Raw genomic sequence first — 21,170 nt, 5'->3', positions numbered from 1 at the left:
GACAGCATGCAGCACCCTTCAAACTAAAAGACAAGATCAGATGGTGGCGTATACCCTTCAAATAAAGTGCCTGTGCACACACAGGCGGTTGCCTGGACACCTCTTCAAGTTGACGCTCCCACGGAATAGTAGAGGTGTTCGTTTTCTGCGTTGTCTTGAAGGCATAGGAAGCAGTACATCGCGGTGGACTTGAGGCGCGATCCTTCCGCAAATGCGGGCTTTCTATGGCGCACCACGCCCACGCCTTACGACAACGACGAATAAACGTACTGTCTCATCATGATCTAATTTCTCTACCTGCGTGTCAGAGGCCGACGTATTGCTAATTATACTATGTGCGAGCGCTACGGTGTGCACGCGTTTCACCAAAGCGAGAGGATCTCAATATATTTCAGCCTATTTATGTCCTGGCAAATAATAACTCCTTCGAGCATACTGACACTAAAAAGATCACGTACGTGCACCGATGCCACGCCTTTTTTTTTTTTTCTTACAATAGCTGCAGTAATTATGGTTTCCCGCTTTTCATGGCGTGTGCGTACGTACTGCCGAACTGGTTGACATAACACTGAGAAAAAATTCAGCGCATTCAGAGGAAAGGATAAATAGAAGGTGTGAGAAAAAAAAGTTGGGAGGGGGGGGGGGGGGGGGGGGAGAGAAGCCGGCAGTTCTCGCTGAACGGCTGCTACCGGCAGTTTTAAAGCCAGCCAGCAGTAAGTAAACACGGAATGTTCCCAGGTTGGTCCTTTGTTGGTTAATAGGCCGGTGCCGTGCTAGTTGATGGTTTGGTGTCGGACAGAGACACGTTGCAAAAATAGTGGAGGCGTAATCCACGTAATCTACAAGTCGCGAGCTACGAACAGAGCAGGATAGGCCTGCGCTCGTGCACACTTGGCGAAACTCTGTCAGCCTCACCGAGCCGAGCCGGCGCAAAGCTGCTCTCCTCTCGCTCTTCGGTCCTGAATGGGGGCCAAGCTTGACTCTGCCCGTTCTCTCGTTCGTCTCCCGTCGAAGGCTCCCCCGTCAGGGTTCTCAAAACACCCCATGAAATCGTTCCCAGCGGAAATGTCCGGATGTGTGACGCTATGTATTCCAACGTCGCTGACCCGAGCTCCCGAGCTGGGCACTCTTCGCGGAAAGCGGGTGGAAGCACTACGGAAGCGCACGAGCGGGGGTAGTGGTGGCGCGCTACCTCTGAGTAGCCTATTTAGAGTAGCCGTTGGCTACTCGATGATGACTTGCCCCTCAGAGGCGGCCGTGGCACGCGGTCCGCCGCGGAAAGCCGGTCCTAACAATAGGAAGCTCTTTATCAGTCGCACACTTTTCTTCCTAGCGGACACAAAGCAGTGAACGTCCTTCAGAATGCATCGCGTGAACGCTCGACGCAAAAGACGCGTGCGACAAAGCGGCTTCCAGCGCATACCATAACCTTTGAACGCGTCCAATCCTCTCCTTGCGCAGAGATGGTTCTGTAGACAGCGGCTTTTCAGTAATCGGCTCGCGAATGAGACAGACCTGAAAAGCTGTTTCAAATTTACCTGTAAAAAATATATCACATGAAAAGTGTGTGCAATATATTTTTTAATGGAGTTTAAGTGTGCTCAGACACCAAACTATCTCGTAGTGTTTCTCTTCTGGTATGACACGTGACTGATTAATAAACATCGAGAGCGACGTGATATTTGCCTACGCTGGGAAAATCGTTTAAAAGTGAATTTCTTCTACATAAGTTGGGCTTCGGAATAACGCCTATTGTGTCCCCGCAAGTCTGACACTGCGTGAGGTGTACAAAAACTGCCATATAATTGCTGTTCGTTCACTTTCATTCACGCCCGCATGGAGCAGGGTATTGCAGGAGTTGGGGCGAATTAAAAAGATACGGTAGGTATAATATTGTAGTTTCTGTATGCCTCACGTGATCTCATACCTACTTGTGACGTCGCAACCAACCTTCGGCGGCTGAAACCGAAAATGAAAATGCATGCAAGAAGAAACTCTGCAAAAAATTATTTACTCAGCGCAGGCAAGTTCTCCGTGGTGATCCATATACAGGGTGTCCCAGCTAACTTGGACCAAGATTTATAAAGAAACTAAGCGTTCTTCAGAACTGAAATCGCGTGGATGTTGTTAGGGTTTCTTTAAAGTTACAGTACCATTTTTGGCTCCTCCTATTTGATTAATTAGTCGAGATTAATAAATTAACTTTTTAAATATAACTTGAAACGCTCGGGCGTCACTAGGAAAGTTGTGGAGCTCCACAAATATTGTCCAAACCAGGAACTTCCAACGAGATCGACTTAGCGTGGCCGTTTTTATTCCGGAAAAATGAAAGCCCGGGGAGTTTAAAAAATACCACGTGACAGCGCGCTCCGTGCGCCCGAATGTGCCGCGATTACAGCGCTCTCATCCGTGCTTTGTAGAAAGCATCACTAACTTCGCGCCTTTTGTACTGCCCAAGACAGGGCTTCGCGTTGTGCTTGGTTCCGAGATAAGCTTCGGGCGGCAGTTGAAAGAAAGCGCGGCTTCCGTTTTCATCGTGATTCACACGACTTTATCAAGCTTGTTATACGCGACTTTGCTTGTTGCGATCTTGCTCCCAAATTCGAACTCATGAGATTATCATCGTTCCTCCGCATGCATTCTGCTAACGTGAGAGCGCAAAATTATCGCCGCAGAAACGGGAGCCGCGCTTTCTTTCAACTGCTGCCCGTGCCCACTGGCGCTTATCTTGGAACCAAGCTCAACGCGAAGCCCTGTCTTGGGCAGCAGGGAAGGCGCGTAGCGACTGATGCTTTGCACACAGTGCGGACGAGAGCGCTGCAATCGCGGTGAATTCGGGCGCCCGGAGCGCGCTGTCACGTGGTATTTTTAAACTCCGCGGGCTTTCGTTTTTCCCCAATAAAAACGGCCACGCTAAGTCTACCCCGTAGAAAGTGCCTGGGTTGGACAATATTTGTAGAGCTCCACAACTTTCCTATTGACGCCTGAACGTTTCAAGCTATATTTAAAAAGTTAATTTATTTATCTCGAATAATTAATCAAATAGGAGGAGCCAAAAAAAGGTACTGTAACTTTAGATAAACCCTAACAACATCCACGCGATTTTAGTTCTGAAGAACGCTCAGTTTTTTTATAAACCTTGGTCCAAGTTAGCTGGGACACCCTGTATACTGCCTTTTGGCGCGTCTTCATTCAAAAGCAAAAATATACAACGAAAATTTTCCTCTTCCTACCTGTTCGAAAGGAGTGAGTTCTTGTGAAGGGTGTTTTAGAAGACCTATTCATCGCAGAATTTTACCTCCCTCTGATTTCCAGCAGTCTGTTATATATCACGGTAGCCTGAATTAATTTGCATTATTTATGAGTGCCATTGTTCAGCTTTTGCAGTCAAGAACAAAACATGTCAAATAACTGTCCAGTTTCATTTTTGCGCTCCACTGAGGCCTTTTTGCAAGGCCAATTAGCATTACGCCGCACAGTTAGTCCAAATATTTATTCACGTGCAGAATATGAGAAGTCAACGAGACTCAAGCTCACACGTTTTTAAAGGTATTTCTGACAGGAAAATGGAATGCACTTCAGTTCGGTTTCCAAACCTAAACAAACTGAAAGCTTTGCAGCGATTTTCATCATGCTTTTTACGTGGATACACTGGTAGAACTGCATAGCCCATTCTTCTTGCCACCCGGTATAGAATTCCATATAATTTCGTCTCGTCAGGATTCTGCAGCCTTTGCTTATGTTTGGTATCCACAGCACAAGCAGTGTTGCCCGTTTGTGTCACCCTTGCTACGTGAGAAATGGGTAAAGCAGTATCTCCACCTTACTGTCGGCGGGACTCGAACCCGCAATCCTCGGCTTAGGACGCCGACGCCTTGTCGTTATGCCACGAGGTCTTGCGTCAAACGTGCACGAAAGAGTAGTTTTGCCGGTAGTCGGAGGCGAAGTGAGACCAATGAGTGAATAAACTTTTGCTCACTTGCAGTAGCAGAAGTCAACACTCTAGGTGGCGCACCGAACTCCGGGGCAAGCAAGTGAAGGTTAAAGGCAAAGGAGTGTGAGGCGTCGGTGAATTTGAAAGAAACGCAGTTCGAATAGGCCGAAGGCGCAGATTTTATGTGCAAATGTTGCGTATTAGGTTCACGCCTCGACAGGGCTGACCAAGCGAACACCAAACTAGTGTTACGTGTGGATACTCTAGAAAGAGAGGCTCAGGTAGAAAGGGCAGAGAAGCGCAAATTTCAAGAACAGCTTGGTCAGTTGGAAGCAAAAATGGCTGACGTGGGTGCCACGTGGGTGGGACTGGCACTGGCATGGATAGCGATAAGAAAGTCAGGCAGGTTCAAACAGAAACATCTACGCACAGGTGACAGCTAGGAAGTCGAGGGACGATGGAGTGAAGGGGACCAAGCTAAACCAGAAGAATGAGGTCTCAGCCACTGATAAGAGGAAGCAAAATCTAGAAGTTAGGAGGGAGTGGGAGAGTATCCTAGTGCTTATCGCTGATGACTCGAACATAAGGAGGTGCAAACGAGCTAAAATGGAGCGTGTAAAGGGTGATAGGCGGGTAGCAGTAGGGGTATTCCCAGGGAGGACAATGGACGAAGTACTGAGAGAGACAAGAAGTGAACTTGCTGAGAATGTTGCAGGGCGTCACTTGGTAGTGGGAGCGGCGGGGATAAATGATGTCCTGAATGGTGACGCTGCACAAGTAGTGGAGAGATAAGCTGAGGGAGTTGACGGTATAAGGGAGATAGCACAGCAAATGCAGATCATGGTGTGCACAGCGCCGGATGTGTAAGGAAGGAACAGAAAGGTTGCCAACTACATTGTGAATCTTAATCGAGAGTTACGGAAGTTAAGCCTGGAGAAAGGCTTTGAAGTGGGAGATATAAACAGGGAAGAGCACAGAGCAGGCTTTGGCAGAGGTTTTACGTGAGATGGCATCCATTTTAGTGGACTGGTAGGAGCAGATATCGGCTGGCTCCTGGCAGGCTGGGTGGTAGCTTTTTTTAGGGGGTGCACGGCAGCTCATGGCATAGGGGTAGGTAGAAGCGAAGTAGAAAGTGTAACAATGGCGGCTGAGCCCAACAAAATGCAGAAGAACTTGCTTTGGGGCTAGTTGGTTCATGATTGAAGTTCAGAATGGCGCAAAAGACACACACACAGGAAAAAAGGGGATGACACAAAGAGCGCCTTTGTGTCATCCCCTTTTTTTCTGTGTGTGTGTCTTTTGCGCCATTGTGAACTCCAACAAAATGGTCACTAGGAGGCCCAGGAAGAAAACTACTAAAAAGAAATTTAACGCCAAGACCAATTACATAAACATGCAAGGGGGTAGAAAGCGAGTGAAATGGATAGAAATAAAACAGCAGTTAAAGGACGAAGAAGGTAGGTGTGTACTCTCCATGCAAGACACATCTCAGGGATCTAGAAGATCCACCGTTAATCGATGGCTATGTCTGGGAAGGGTGCGACAGAACAACAATGGAGAAGATGGGAGGAGGAGCAGGTATGCTGATACATCAAGGAACAAATTGGCAAAGAATAAAATCAACTTGCAAAGAACATGTCTGGGTATCAGGTACAATTTCCGGCAAAAGGGCACGGCTAGGCGTAGTTTATTTAGGGACAGGGGACAAATGCAAGCAAGAAAAGAATCTAGTTAGGGCTTTTAATGACGATATAAGGCAGTTTGGAGACGGTGCCGATATTATTCTGCTTGGTGACATGAATGGCCCCATCGATGATCTGAATGGATACACAGATTGTAACGGGTAGTTAATTCTAGACTTCTGTGAGCGGCACAACCTAGTTATTGTCGATAGAGAAACTAAATGTGAAGGACAAATCACGTAGGAATTCCGCAACAGGCAGACGACCATTGACTACTGTCTAATGTCGTAGGGCATCAATAGCAAGCTCCCAATAACGGAAATAGACGAAGAGGGGAAGTACAGCCTAGGAAGTGATCACAACGTATTAGCCTACAGTTAGGAGCCCTGATCAAAAGATAAATGCAGAGAAGTCAAAAGGAGAACGCAAAATTAAACGATGAACAAATAGCGATAATAGCAGCCGACATAGAGGAAGCAATCGAGAAACGCCCCATGGAAAAGTGGGATCATAATCAGTTAGCACTACTCATCAGTACAAAAATGGAGCAAGTAAAAGGAGTAAACCGCTGGAGAGGAAGGAGGAAGCCACGAAGCTGGTGGAACATGGAAATTAAGGAGGCCATCGAACAACGACGGGTGGCTTCAATGGAACACAGAGAAGCAAAGAGGGTGCAGTTATCTGAAGAGGAAATAGGCGAAAAATGGAAATTTTATCGACAAAAGAAACAGCAAGTTCAGGTCCTCGTCCAGACTAAAATAAAGCAGTCTTCTGATCACTGGCTGGCTGAAGTTTGTGATGCAAATTAAGGGGGCCCAAGAAAATTCTGGAACCATATAAGCTGGTTGGGCAAAACTAATAAAAGAAAGCAGGAAGATTCAAGATGCTGAGGGAAAATGTTTAGAGGGAGACGACGCTGTGAACTTCATTACGTCAGTTATAGCTGCATCATTTAGGAACGACGATAGGCTAATCTCCCCAAGTGAGGGAGCAACACAGGACAGCACAATAGAGAACAGCTTAGAACTGACTAGTCTTAACTGGAAAAAGGCAGAAGCAAATATTCCTAAATCCACATATGCAGGGATATACGAAATTCCAATTCAGCTGATTAATCAACTTGGCCCATGAGCATGGAAACGCTGAAAAAAACATTGGAGACAGTCATAACAAATAGGCATATTCCTCACAGCTAGAGACAGAGTAAAATGAATTTGATTTATAAAAGGAAACAAGATAAGATGAACATAAAATCCTTCCGACCGATTACGATAACATCTGTTTTATACAGGCTGGCGATGCAGGCGTTGAAATTAAAAATGCAGTCATGGGTAGAAAGTAATAGGATACTCGGAGGACTTCAGAACGGGTTCAGAAGGGGTAAGCGCTTAGATGATAGCCTGTTCGTGCATACCCAATGCTTAGAAATATCTAAGGCGGAAAACAGACCTCTGTATTTAGCCTTTCTGGACATAAGCGGTGCATACGACAACGTGAACAGGGAACTCCTGTGGAACTTTACAAGATGTAGGTATAGGTAACGAGGTAACTGACTTTCTACAGAAAATCTACCGAGATAATAAAGTTGAAATTACATGGAAAGGGATAAAAAGTACGACAACTGTGGAACACACAAAGGATTAAGGCAAGGTTGTCCTCTGTCACCGCTGCTATTCATGCTTTATGTGATAAATATGGAAAGAAGGCTACAAGGAAGTAATCTAGGTTATAATCTGTCGTACAGAATAGGCGGAAATGTCGTTGACCAACGCCTCCCTTGTTTAATGTATGTGGACGATATTGTACCGTCCGCAGATAGCCAGGAAGATTTGCAAACTCTGGTTAATTGTTGTGGTGACTAAGGACACGCTCTAGGTTTCAGTTTTAGTGCAGTTAAGTCAGGTGTGATGATTTTCAACGATACCACTAGTCAGGTGCTTACAATACCAGGCCATGAAATACCCAGTGTTGCCGAATACAAATATATCAGGATATGGCTAAACGAAGGGCAGATATACACGGAAAAGCATGAATAGTCGCTTAGGGCAAAATGGCGAAGAAATGCCGGGGTAATGAAGGATAGGGTGTTATGGGGGTGCAACAAATATGAAGTACTGAGAGGTATATGGAAAGGAATCATGGTGCCGGGGCTTACTTTCGAGAATGCAGTTCGGTGCTTAACGGCAGAAGTTCACTCGAGATCAGTAGTAAATCAGAGAGCTGTTGGAAGATCAGCACTAGGTGCCCACGGCAAAACCCCTAACGAGGCAGTACAGGTGGATATCGGCTGGGCAACGTTCGAAGCACGGGAAGCTCAGGGTAATATACTATATGAAGAACGCCTCAGGAAATCGGACAATAACAGGTGGGCAGCTAAGGTATTTGAATACTCATACAGAAAGAGCGTTGACTCACAGTGGCGGCAAAGAACCAGGAAACTAACCACTAAGTATGCCGGACACAAGGACGGAGAAAGAAAGAGCATTAAACGACAGGTTAAAAACGCGGAAGTTAGAACCAAATATGTTGCAACTAGCGCCACTTCACGACCCCGAAGCCTTTCCTTGTGTTTGGTATCCACAACACAAGCATGTGTTGCCCTAGCAACATAAAAAATAGGTAAAGCACTTTCAGCACCGGAACCTAGGGGGGATTCGAACCCGCAATCCCCAGCTTAGGAGACCGATGCCTTATTCGTTACGCCACGAGGGCTTCTATTTTTGTTCTCATGGTATTTATTTTACATGGTTATGTACAGAAAGGACATATATGCATATATATGTGTGTGTATATACAAAAAAAAACAAAACTATTTACAGAGCAGCTAGGTAGGCGTTATGTGGCACAAACATGATAGAAAACATAACAGAACTAAACGGTCGGCAAGGATATACAGCGAATCAGGTCGTGGTGGTGGTGTCACACTTTTTATTAACAGTCTTTATGTTAGGCGTTCAATAGGTCCTGGGCCAATGTGACGAGGGCGCGTTGCAGGTTCAGGTCCCGGGAGGCAAGCCAGATGGGCCACGGTGGGGGTGGCGGGAAAGAATAGGCGGGGGACTGTAAGGCTACGTGGCACAGTGTGGCACTTCCACACCTCAGTGCCCAAACTGTCCACACACATATGCAGACATAAAACACTGCCTTACACAGTGCCACGTAGCGCATCAGGAGAGGAAACCAATATGGCAAAAAGTCAAATTCTTTGTAAATGTCCGTTACCTGCAGCAACATTGGGCTAAAATGAATTCTGGGCTAAAACAGGTTCAACGTTGAGGTCTTGCATGCGCGCTTTCTACAGGCTTTGCAGTCCAATCAGAAGAATCATATCATAGGGTTTCGAGTCAGGTTGGGAACCAACAAGGTAGCGTGCACTGTAAGAATTTAGGAGAAAATCTTTCTGTAGCGTCCTCTGCAACACATCCCAAAACAAAATCGCGCCTTTTCAGTCTATAAAACAATGTTCGATTGTTTCAGGCACATTATTGCACAAGCGGCAGTTTACAGAAAACACAAAAATGTTTTTTCCTATCGTCCCACGGGTTGACAGGTAGAGTTTCGGTGTGTAATTTGTAGAAAAAAGTTTTGGTGCAAAGAGAAATTGCCATTTTACGCACTCGCAATAAAACATCATGACCCGTGAGCCCAAAGTAAACAGAACGATACAAAGCAGTTTTTTCCAATTTTACTGAACGCCCCTGACATTATGCAAACAGTTTATGCGTCCGTGCGGTTTTTGACAGTTCGGTTTTCAAATGAGTACTTATATTCTGTTTCGCGCAAAAATCTGTACAGGGATTTGATAACGACGCTCTTCCCTCCCCCGCTGTATCGTTCTGTCTAAAACCACCACGGGCTAATAGTTTCGCTCTCATATTCAGGCCCCAGCCCCGTCAGGATGCTGCGGCCATAGCTATAGCGTTTGGTATCTCCGCGTCTTTCCATTCCTCTTAATTTGTTATGTATAATCCACACTGCAAACAAAGTTGCTTGCTAGGGTGACTGGAGCAACAGAAAAAAAAAGGCAGGGAAAGCATTGCCTGCACTCTACCCTCGGCGGGACTCGAACCCGCAATCCCCGGTTTAGGAGACCGATGCCTTATCCGTTAGGCCACGAGGGCACGATCACAACCAGCACGAGCTAATAGTTTCGCTCTCATATTCCGGGCCAAATGTTTCGGCCACTGCACCGTCAGGATGCTGCGGCCATAGCTAGCGTTTGGTATCTCCGCGTCTTTCCATTCCTCTTATCCAATTTGTTATGTATAATGCACACTATAAACAGCGTTGCTTGCTTGAGTGACTGGAGCAACAGAAAAAAAAAGTAGGGAAAGCATTTCCTGCACTCTACCCTCGGCGGGACTCGAACCCGCAATCCCCGGTTTAGGAGACCGATGCCTTATCCGTTAGGCCACGAGGGCACGATCACAACCAGCACGAGCTAATAGTTTCGCTCTCATATTCCGGGCCAAATGTTTCGGCCACTGCACCGTCAGGATGCTGCGGCCATAGCTAGCGTTTGGTATCTCCGCGTCTTTCCATTCCTCTTATCCAATTTGTTATGTATAATGCACACTATAAACAGCGTTGCTTGCTTGAGTGACTGGAGCAACAGAAAAAAAAAGTAGGGAAAGCATTTCCTGCACTCTACCCTCGGCGGGACTCGAACCCGCAATCCCCGGTTTAGGAGACCGATGCCTTATCCGTTAGGCTTTTTTTTTTTTCTTTATTGCCTTCGAGAAAACAACACAAAAATTACAGAAACCAAACTTTGAAAAACCAGCAACCTGCCAGATCTTCCTGGCAGGCCATGTCAAGTTTAAAATTCTCTCAACAGAGTCAAATTTTCCATCCTGGGTAGCCAATCGGGTACACAAGCTTGCAGTTTCATCACTTCAACAAATCTACGTACATTTTCCCGAAAATACATACGGGCTGGTCTCGCGTCAGAATCGCAGTAATACCCCGCCATTCTGGAGCGCCATATACTATGGAGGCCCCAGAGCATTACCTGATCAAACGGGAACCCGTCCTGGTTTTCAATTGCCAAATATCTGATACCGTAGGGATGAAGCGGGAGCTCTTTTTTAATTGTTCGTTGCAAAACGTCCCAAAAAAACACCCCCTCCCAACAGTGAAGAAACACATGGTCTATTGTTTCGGGACACTTGCAGATTAGGCAATGCGAACCCCACGGTAGGAATAAACCCCTTCCCTCTAAAAACCTTTTAACTGATAGTGTTTCTGTATGTAGCTTGAAGAAGAAAGTTTTGGTTCCTGGCTGTACTTGCATTCTTTTTACTCTTTTCAGAACATCCCCTCCGTGGCCTCCATCGTACAAAGCTCTGTACATTGGCACTGGAAAAACAACATCACACAGATCTGCGTATAGCTTTTTCCGCTTCACGTCACTTAAATATTCTCTCGAAAAACGCACAACAAGAAATTTAACGCTATCAGCAACTTCTCTGAAGTAACCGAAAGTTCTTGCGGAAAAATAATTTGTTCCCACAACAAAATCAGGCAAAACACCGGTCAACCTTAGTTGACACATAGTTCTCAAAAAAGGGTCACGCACATCTCGAAAAAAGAAAAACCTGTTTACAAGCTGGCGCAGGAACAGATGTCCTAGCCCAAGGCCACCATCTTTCACACGTCTAAACAAATTCGTCCGTCGGCACCGTTCCCAGGTCGATGACCAAACAAAAACAGCTAAAATGCGATGTATCTTCTGTACATTTGCCCGGGAACAGTGCAACACTTGCATGACGTACCACAGTTTGCTTAAAAAGAACAAATTACACACCGTCGCTCTCGCAAAGATTGACAAATGTGCCCCCTTCCATCTATCTGATTTTTGCCGTAGTTCGTTCACTTGTTCTTTCCAATATGCATCACTGTCCCGGTAGCAGTTTAGTGGCACTCCTAGGTATTTTGGGGGGATAGTTACCCAAGTCACATTTGCAAAAAGATCTGGGGTTGATGGCCAACCCCCATGCCAAAGTCCCTGGCACTTTGCCCAGTTCACTTTACTTCCGGTTGCCTTCCGGAAACTGTCAACTGACACAACAGCCTCCCGTATGCTCTGCTGATTCACAGCAAACACCGCTAGGTCATCCGCGTACGCTAGCAACTTGACTTCAGCTGCCTGCAACCTAAAACCTTGAACAGCCTCGTTCTTAATAATGCTCAAACATAGTGTCTCTATGTAAATGGCAAACAAAAGGGGACTGAGGGGGCAGCCCTGGCGCACCGAACGTTGCACCCGAATGGGGGCCCCCAGACTCTTGTTTATAATTAATCTCGTAGTGCAGCCGCGGTACGCCATGGCCACACCCTCTCGAATTACGGAACCTACATTCGCGTGGTCCAGAATACTGAGCAAAATTTCGTGGGCGACACAGTCAAATGCTTTTTCGAGGTCTAGTTGGAGGATGGCCACACATTCATTAGTCAGATCACAACACTCCAGAACCGATCTTGCCGTGTGTATGTTAGTCATAATTGATCTCCCCTTTATCCCGCACGTTTGATGAGGGCCGACAATATCCTGGATTACTGACTGCAGCCTCCTTGCTAGCACTTTCATTAATATTTTATAATCGACATTAGTCAAGGAAATTGGCCTGTAAGCTGTGACCTGCTGGAGCTTTTCCTCGTTATTTGTCTTGGGAATTAGAATAGTGTGAGATAACCCGTATGACAGCGGCAATCTGTTTATTTCGTAGGCTTCTTGGAACAACGCAGTCAATATTGGCGCTATTTCGCTCTTGAACCCCTTATAGAAAGCTGCACTTAAGCCGTCTGGCCCAGGCGACTTTCCCATATTTAAACTATCGATTGCTTTTTCGACCTCGAGTTCTGTGATTGGCATCTCTAATCTTTTCTTCGTGTCCTCGTCTAGTCGTGGCATAGCCATAAGAAACTTTTCTTTGAACAAGTTTATGTCGACCTCCTGTTTGTTAAAAAGCTGCTGATAATATTGGAAGAAGCCTTGTCTGATATGATCGTCATCTGACGATAGCATGCCGCCCCATGCAATCTTATCAATATGATTTTTCTCTGCATGAGCCTTTTCCAATGCCAGTGCTCTTTTCGAGGGCGTCTCGCCCATGTTCCAGCTTTCCGCCCTTGCCCTTACTAACGCTCCTTGGTATCTGTCTTCTTCCATCAACGCAAGCTGTTCTTTTATTTTCCTAATATCTTCTATCCATTTGCCGGGTGCCTTACATTCTTGCTCATGTAGTTTTTCCAGCAAAGCCTTTAGCTGGGTTTCTTTAATTTTCTCCTGATACCGCAGGCAACTGGACCTATCAATGGCCTTTATTTTAATCTGTTCTTTGCACATCTCCCATTGCTTCCAGATTTCGTACAATGTGCCCGGCCTTACTTTAATGAGTTCATTCAGTACAACCCGTCTAAAGGCTTCATCGCTGAGCAATTTGTTGTTAAATTTCCATAACTCCCAGCTAAATGCATTCCTTCGTTTTCTGGTGCCGAATACGCATTTCACTAAGCAGTGATCCGTGAATGTCATGGGCACAACTTGGTATTCATTACATGCGGGAATCAAATCCAGCGACACGTAAATTCTGTCAAGGCGCGCGTGGCTCGAACCTTGGAAGTGCGTGTACTGCACGGCACGCGCTCCCCCCAGGTACTCAGCCACATCTTCCATATTCCACTCGCTTGTTAACTGGCACAACACATCAGTACTCTTGTCTCTGAAGCCGCGTGTGCTGGTTTTGTCCCGAGCATTCAGTACACAGTTGAAATCGCCCAGCATTACAACCTGCCTCTCCGTACTTAACTGCTGCATAACATTCTCAAAAAACACTGCTCTTTCCTCAACAATGTTAGGTGCATACACACAAATAATGCGCCACTCAGCATTGGAATATGCAAAATCGGCTACAACACACCGTCCTGACAGACATGAGTAGTGAGCCTGTACATTCAGTCCGGGCAGCTTTTTGACAAACAATACACACCCAGCCGATGTCCCTACCGCGTGGCTCACAATGGCGTAAAATCTAGCCGTGAAACGTTGCACCATGCTCCCGGTCTCTTCCTCCCCATCAACCTTTGTTTCTTGTACGGCAAGCACGTCGATATCATGGTCACTTAGCAGGCGGTGTACTTGGCTCTGCTTCTTTTTGGCTGCCAGTCCCCTGACATTTAACGTGGCTACACTCAAAGGGGTTTCAGGCGCCATTTCCATAAAGGGTGAATAGACCGAAAGCATGGTGCTTACCTTCCTCGTCTAGCGCGCGGCTAGACGCCGTCGTTGGAACCGCCTCCGTCTGGTGCGAGCGGCTGAACCGGCAGCGGGGGCGCTTTGTCCGCTGCACGCCTCTCCGAAGAAAGGTTTGGCCGCGGACGTAGTGTGGACCGCCGGGGTTGGACTGTTTTTGCTGGCGGCTCGTCGACACCGGGGGCTGTTGCCTTGTCACCTTCGAGATCGGTCTGTGTGTGGGGTCGCTTGGCTGGGGCTGTGACGCTTGGCGAACGAGTACCGCTGGTGTCCGGGTGCTCCTCACCGTTATCCTGCTCCATGTCGTCTGCCGGCTGAGGTGACGTCTCTTCGTCTGACCTAGGGAGGTCAGGTGCAGCGTCACTCCTCCCCGCATCGCTGGCAGCTTTGATGTCTCGAGCGGAGTCTCCCGACGAGTCTGTCTCCCGTACCTGCGTACGCTCTTCTCCGGTTCCCTTTGCCGCCTCCTCTGCCTCGACTACGTCCATAGTGAGCTCCGCCGACCGCTCCCTCGTTCCAGGTCCCGCGGCCGAAGCGTACGTGAGCACACAGTCAGCCTCCTCATGTCCGTAGCGCCTACATTTTGAACACCGGGGCACCTTACATTCGCGGCGGACGTGTCCCGTGCCTCGACAGCGTAAGCACTGCATCGCCCGCCCAGGCACAACGACAAGGGCTAATTCCCCGGCGACTCGCAGCTGGTGCGGTAAGTCATCTACCTTGATGCCCGGCTTCAATTTCAGGAGCACCGTCCTCGTGGTGGACCCCTTCTCCTTGACGCCTTGAACTCGCCACCTCTCCCGGGTCACTTCGGTCACGTTCCCAAAAGCCGCAAAGGCCGTCCGGATGTCATCATCTGCAACGCCGTGCAACATCCAGTGGAGTCGCAGCTTCACTTGTTGGTCTTCGGGATCGATGATGAGGCAGCGGCGGCCTTTAACTTCCAGTTCCTTGAACGCCGCCAGCTTCTTTGTTGCTTCTGTGCTGGTTAAGGTGACAGCCCACACATGGTTGATCTGATACGCCCCCAACGCCAAAACGTCGGGGAGCGCACCAACGTTGGCAAGGGCGTCACGGAAATCCTCGACCCTGTATGGCCTAACCCGCACATCTCCGTGCAAAAAAAGCGTGTTAAAAACAACGCGTCCGGTGGGCAAAGTTGGCAGAATAATCTGATAGTCGCTATCTTCGTTGTCCTCGAGCCTGTTTCCGCGGCTGGAAAGGGCCGCTATCGCCGCTCCGCTGGAGCTCATGATCCTGCGTCCGTCACGCTCGGTGGCCGGAAGTAGAATGAATGCCTTATCCGTTAGGCCACGAGGGCACGATCACAACCAGCACGAGCTAATAGTTTCGCTCTCATATTCCGGGCCAAATGTTTCGGCCACTGCACCGTCAGGATGCTGCGGCCATAGCTAGCGTTTGGTATCTCCGCGTCTTTCCATTCCTCTTATCCAATTTGTTATGTATAATGCACACTATAAACAGCGTTGCTTGCTTGAGTGACTGGAGCAACAGAAAAAAAAAGTAGGGAAAGCATTTCCTGCACTCTACCCTCGGCGGGACTCGAACCCGCAATCCCCGGTTTAGGAGACCGATGCCTTATCCGTTAGGCCACGAGGGCACGATCACAACCAGCACGAGCTAATAGTTTCGCTCTCATATTCCGGGCCAAATGTTTCGGCCACTGCACCGTCAGGATGCTGCGGCCATAGCTAGCGTTTGGTATCTCCGCGTCTTTCCATTCCTCTTATCCAATTTGTTATGTATAATGCACACTATAAACAGCGTTGCTTGCTTGAGTGACTGGAGCAACAGAAAAAAAAAGTAGGGAAAGCATTTCCTGCACTCTACCCTCGGCGGGACTCGAACCCGCAATCCCCGGTTTAGGAGACCGATGCCTTATCCGTTAGGCCACGAGGGCACGATCACAACCAGCACGAGCTAATAGTTTCGCTCTCATATTCCGGGCCAAATGTTTCGGCCACTGCACCGTCAGGATGCTGCGGCCATAGCTAGCGTTTGGTATCTCCGCGTCTTTCCATTCCTCTTATCCAATTTGTTATGTATAATGCACACTATAAACAGCGTTGCTTGCTTGAGTGACTGGAGCAACAGAAAAAAAAAGTAGGGAAAGCATTTCCTGCACTCTACCCTCGGCGGGACTCGAACCCGCAATCCCCGGATTAGGAGACCGATGTCTTATCCGTTAGGCCACGAGGGCACGCTCGGAACCAGCACGAGCTAATAGTTTCGCTCTCATATTCCGGCCCAAATGTTCCGGCCACTGCACCGTCAGGATGCTGCGGCCATAGCTGGCGTTTGGTACCTCTTTTTTTTTCTTTATTGCCTGTTTTGACAACGATAACAAACAAAAACACAAACAAACCGCTAAAACACGTGAACCGGCCTACGGTCAACGTGGTTGTTTAAAACTTCTTGAGGGCTGCAAGTTCATCCAGCACGCCAAGCCATTCGGGTAGCTCCGATTGGGCTCGGTAACATTCCCGCACACGCACAATTTCAATGAAATTTTCTCTTACAGGTCGAATGTTCGCATCGGCATTTCTCACTGACATCCTGGTTTTCCATATGCTGTGGAGGCCCAGTAGCATGATGAGGTCATAAGGAACATCTCGGTCATCTTCTACCGCTAAGAACCGGATTCCATACGGCGTGATTGGCAGGTCTTTCTTTATTGTTATTTGTAGAATGTCCCAATGAAATACCCGATCCCAACATTCTATAAACACAGCTCGACTGTCTCAGGCTTTTTGCAGAGCTTACAGTTAACCGTCCATGGCACAAAAATGCCCTTTTGTTCTAGCCAGGTTTTAACTGGCAGAGTGTTAGTATGGAGTTTGAAGAAAAAACTTTTCACGTTAAGATTTACTGGCATACGTTTCACCCTTTTCAGAACATCTTGCCCTGGGCATCCGCAACCAAGCTGTCGATACACTGGTGCAGGCAGCATGACATCCAACAAATCTTTACACAGATTCTTTCTCGACACATAACTTAAATAATCTAAAGAAAAGCGCACTTTCAGCATGTTAAAAGCCGTGACAACTTCGCGCCAAAATCCTCTTACGGCTGTCGTTCTTTTATCAGAGCAGGACACCAAAAACTCAGGCAAAGCATTGCGCAGGCGCACTTGCACAAAAGTACACAAAAAGGGATCATTCTGGTCTCGCAGAAAAATAAAACGCGACACAATCTGTCTGATAAACAAATGCACAAGCCCCACTCCCCCTTTTCGAACCGAAAGAAACAGATTTGTCCGACTCGTACGTTCCCATGTGCTTCCCCACACGAAAACAGCAAAGATTCGATGTATTTTTTGTATGGTTACGCGCGACATGAACAATACCTGCAAGACATACCACACTTTTGCAACCAAGAAAAGGTTGCAAACAGTTGCTCGTGTGAACATAGATAGGTTCCGGCCGTTCCATGCTTGCGTTTTCCTTCTGAGATTCTCTATTTCCCTATTCCAGTATTCCTCAGTGTCATTGTATTGGTCAAGTGGTACACCCAAGTACTTTGAGGGCAGCGCTGTCCATCGCACATTGGCAAACACTTCAGGCTTTTGATCCCACTCCCCGTGCCAGAATCCAGATGATTTCTCCCAGTTAACACGGCACCCCGTTTTAGCGCAGAAATCAGCCGCCACTCTGACAGTTTCTTGAACGCTTTCTTTGTCTCTACAAAAAATAGCGACATCATCTGCGTACGCAAACATTTTTACCTCCGTTGCTTCCAGCGCGAAACAGCGTATCCTTTCGTTCTGTATCATACTCAAGCATAACGGCTCTAGGTATAAAGCAAAAAGCAACGGGGATAATGGACAGCCCTGCCTCACAGACGATTTCACTGGCACTCTTTCGGTGAGATTCTTATTTATAATAATTCGCACTGCACAATCAGAGTAAGCCATTTTGACTCCCTCTGTAATAACAATTCCTATGTTCACAAATTCTTGGAGATTAAAAAGCACTTCATGGCACACTCGATCAAAAGCTTTTGCTAGGTCGAGCTGCATCATCGCAACTCGTCCATCAAAAGTATCGCAACACTCCAAAACACTTCTCGCCACATGTATATTGGTCGTAATACTTCGTCCTTGTATTCCACAAGTTTGGTGTGGTCCTACTAGGTCTTTAATGACGCTCTGTGCCCTTCTCGCTAAAACTTTCATAAGGATTTTGTAATCTACGTTGGTGAGGCTTATCGGCCGATAAGACCCCCCCAACAGCAGCTTCGCTGAATCCTCATACTTTGGAATCAATACAACGTGGGCAGCTTTGAAAGACGGTGGCAATCGTTTTGTTTCATAGGCTTCTTCGATTACTATATGCAGGACCTGACTTAGTTCATCTTTAAAGGCTTTATAGAAAGCTGCACCCAGGCCGTCGGGCGCAGGGGACTTCCCGGCATTTAACTGGTCAATTGCTTTCTCTATTTCTGTTATACTGATTGGAGCTTCAAGTCTTTCCTTCTCACTGTCATCTAATTTAGGCATTAATCGCAAATAGTCACGTTCAAAGCCGTCCTTCTTCACTAGCTCCTGTCCTAGCAAAACTCGATATTGCTCAAAAAAGGCGCGTTGTATCTTCTCTGGATCAGTGGTTTCTTCATTTCTGTATATTATTTTTTGTATTTCGTTTTTCGAGGCATAGCTCTTTTCATCGCTCAGTGACCGCTTGGCGCCTCACCCATCCATAATCGCTCAGTCCGTGCCCACATGACGGCCCCTCTGTACTTATCTTCATTGGCCTGCTCTAGCTTTCTTTTAACTTCCTTTATTCGGTTCATGCATAAACCAGGCTGCGCAGATTCTATGTTCAGCAATAGTTTCAACTGGCTCTGCAATTCCTTTTCTTTCTGTTTTTCTTCACGTCTTAGTATGCTTGCTCTCTCAATAGCTTTCATTTTTACGTCAGTTTTGAAACCTTCCCACCTTTCCAACCAGCTTTCGGCTCCAGACACATCCAATGACTTCAGCAAATTATTTACCTCGCAAACGAAGCTTTTATCGTCCATAAGTTTGGCATTGAATTTCCATAAATCCCAATTAAATCTCACCTTCTTTAATTTTGATCCTAAGGTGAAGGAAACCATGCAGTGGTCAGAGAAGGATACTGGAATTACTTCGTAGTTTTCGCAGAGCGGCGCCAGATGCACCGATATGTATATGCGATCGAGCCTGGCATGGCTTTCACCCTGGAAATGAGTAAACTGTGCCTGACTACCAGGTGATAACATGCAGCCAACATCTATTAAGTCGTACTCCTCTACGAGCTCATCCAGAACCTGTACACTTTGATCCCTTAGAGTACGGACTTTAGCTCGGTCTTCTGGCCTGCAAACACAATTGAAGTCTCCCATAAATATAACATGCCGCTCTGTTTTCAAATACTGCTCGAGGTTTTCAAAATAAATTCTGCGGTCGGTTTCTTTGTTAGGCGCATAAAGACACACAACACGCCACAATAAATCACAGAATGAAAAATCCAGGATAACAAAACGGCCACTTTCGCAAACAATGACTTGTTCCACCAAAATTCCAACACTGTTACGTACAAAGAGCGCGCATCCCGCCGAGGTTCCAACCACATGAGCTATACAGACATTGAAATGAGTTCTAAAGGGCTGCACCATGCGGTCCGTTTGGTCCTCGCTGCTGACCTTCGTTTCTTGGACAGCAACGATGTCCAGTTCGTTTTCAATAAGTAGCCGACTAACCGGCACTGCCTTCGCCTACTTGCCAAGCCCCGGACATTCGATGCCGCTACACGAAGGGATTTTTTAAATTTTGCTGTCATATTTACGCTAGGACACAAGGACCACACGGGGCTTACTTCGACAATCTGAGGTACGCCGCTGGCGTTGAAAACCGCGGCACTCGACTTTTCCGCCCCCGCAGCAAGATAGTAGTCCGCGTCGTTGTTTTGGCCCTTGATACAGCTCCATGATGCACGCTAATTGCAATTTCGTGGGCAGGAACAAGACGGGCCCACGCTCACGCTGCTACGAGGGCTCCGTGCCGCCCCCTCTGCGGTCGGGCGGAACGTTCGGCTTGGGCTTGAAACTCGGCCGCCGAGTAGCGGTCGTCTTGGGAGGCGGGTTCCACGTCGCCGTTGTCGCCCGCGACGACTGTTTCCTCGAGCACTCTCTTTCCTGGTACTCCACTCGTGGTGTCCATGGTTTGCTCACCATCCCACCAGCCCCCCGTCGACACTACTTCCAACTCCTTGCCGGAGTCTTCTTTCGTAGTCCCCGCCCCCGATGGAGTGGTGTTGCCTTGATCTTGTTGGTCGCCTTTGCTGACGGCGCCTTGAGAGTCCTCGGCGGCTTCAGCTTTGTCGCCCGTTGGAGACTGCACGGGCACATTCCCAGCCCCTCTCGAAACCTCTTCAGCGTCTTCGTCATCCATAACGAGCTCTGTCACATCGTTCTTTCTCGGCTGACCGGTGATGGTTGCGTAGGTTTTAACGCAGTCCATGTCGTTGTGACCAAAGCGCCGGCATCGGGAACAGCGCGGGACTTTACAATCACGCCGTATATGGCCCTTACTGTTGCAGCGCAAACACAAGGATGCCCGGTTCGGTACCACAACTAAGGCCAGCTCCCGCCCACACGCACCTAATGGGGCAGATCTTCCACACTGACACCTGCCTTCAATTTCAGGGCGACGATGCGCGTCGTCGACGACCTGTCGGCAATGCCGTAGACACACCACTTCTCCCTGGTCACTTCAGTTACCTTGCCATAATTTGCCAGCGCAGCCCGCACATCATCGCCGCTGACTCCATGAAGGAGCCAGTGGAGCTTGAGCCTGACGTCTTAGTTGTTCGTGTTTATAACCAGACACCGACGCTCCTTCACCAGCATGTCGCCTTTAGCGAGCATGCTCTTCACCGCTTCCGCTGTCTTGAAAGTTACCGCCTACACATGGTTCATTTGGTACGCCCCCAGGGCAATAACATCTGGGAGTGCTCCCTGATTAGCAAGGGCGTCCCTGAAATCTTCGACGCGGAAAGGCCGCGCTCTCACATCGCCGTGCAAAAAACCTATGTTCAAAACAATCTGACCTGATGGCAGTTGCGGCAGTATCACTTGATAATCCTGGTCAGCAGTGTCCAAAATCATGTTACCGTGGCCCGACTGGACCGCTGAACCCGCTCTGACGGAGCCCATCGAGACACGTCCGTTCGCGTCTGCGTCCGGAAGTCCTCGCGTCTTTCCATTCCTCTTAACCAATTTGTTATGTGTAATCCACACTACAAACAGCGTTACTTGC

General features: G+C 47.7%; 5 non-coding genes and 1 pseudogene across 5 annotated transcripts; all 6 read right to left on the bottom strand.

Moving 5' to 3' along the window:
• Window positions 1–9,664: 9,664 nt before the first annotated feature.
• On the bottom strand, window positions 9,665–9,737 carry TRNAR-CCU (transfer RNA arginine (anticodon CCU)). Its single transcript has one exon. It is a non-coding gene; the product is annotated as a tRNA-Arg (tRNA).
• A 227-nt stretch (window positions 9,738–9,964) lies between these two features.
• TRNAR-CCU (transfer RNA arginine (anticodon CCU)) lies at window positions 9,965–10,037 on the bottom strand. Its single transcript has one exon. It is a non-coding gene; the product is annotated as a tRNA-Arg (tRNA).
• A 5,381-nt stretch (window positions 10,038–15,418) lies between these two features.
• On the bottom strand, window positions 15,419–15,491 carry TRNAR-CCU (transfer RNA arginine (anticodon CCU)). The gene has a single exon. It is a non-coding gene; the product is annotated as a tRNA-Arg (tRNA).
• A 227-nt stretch (window positions 15,492–15,718) lies between these two features.
• Window positions 15,719–15,791, bottom strand: TRNAR-CCU (transfer RNA arginine (anticodon CCU)). The gene has a single exon. It is a non-coding gene; the product is annotated as a tRNA-Arg (tRNA).
• Window positions 15,792–16,018: 227 nt separating this feature from the next.
• TRNAR-CCU (transfer RNA arginine (anticodon CCU)) lies at window positions 16,019–16,091 on the bottom strand. Its single transcript has one exon. It is a non-coding gene; the product is annotated as a tRNA-Arg (tRNA).
• A 205-nt stretch (window positions 16,092–16,296) lies between these two features.
• Window positions 16,297–17,609, bottom strand: LOC149350571 (uncharacterized; annotated as a pseudogene).
• Between the last annotated feature and the right edge of the window lie 3,561 nt (window positions 17,610–21,170).

The sequence above is a fragment of the Amblyomma mixtum genome, chromosome 3, assembly GCF_055824585.1.
Source record: "Amblyomma mixtum isolate Tamu chromosome 3, ASM5582458v1, whole genome shotgun sequence".
In the NCBI taxonomy this organism is placed as follows: domain Eukaryota; kingdom Metazoa; phylum Arthropoda; class Arachnida; order Ixodida; family Ixodidae; genus Amblyomma; species Amblyomma mixtum.
This window is presented reverse-complemented; position numbering and strand designations above follow the sequence as displayed.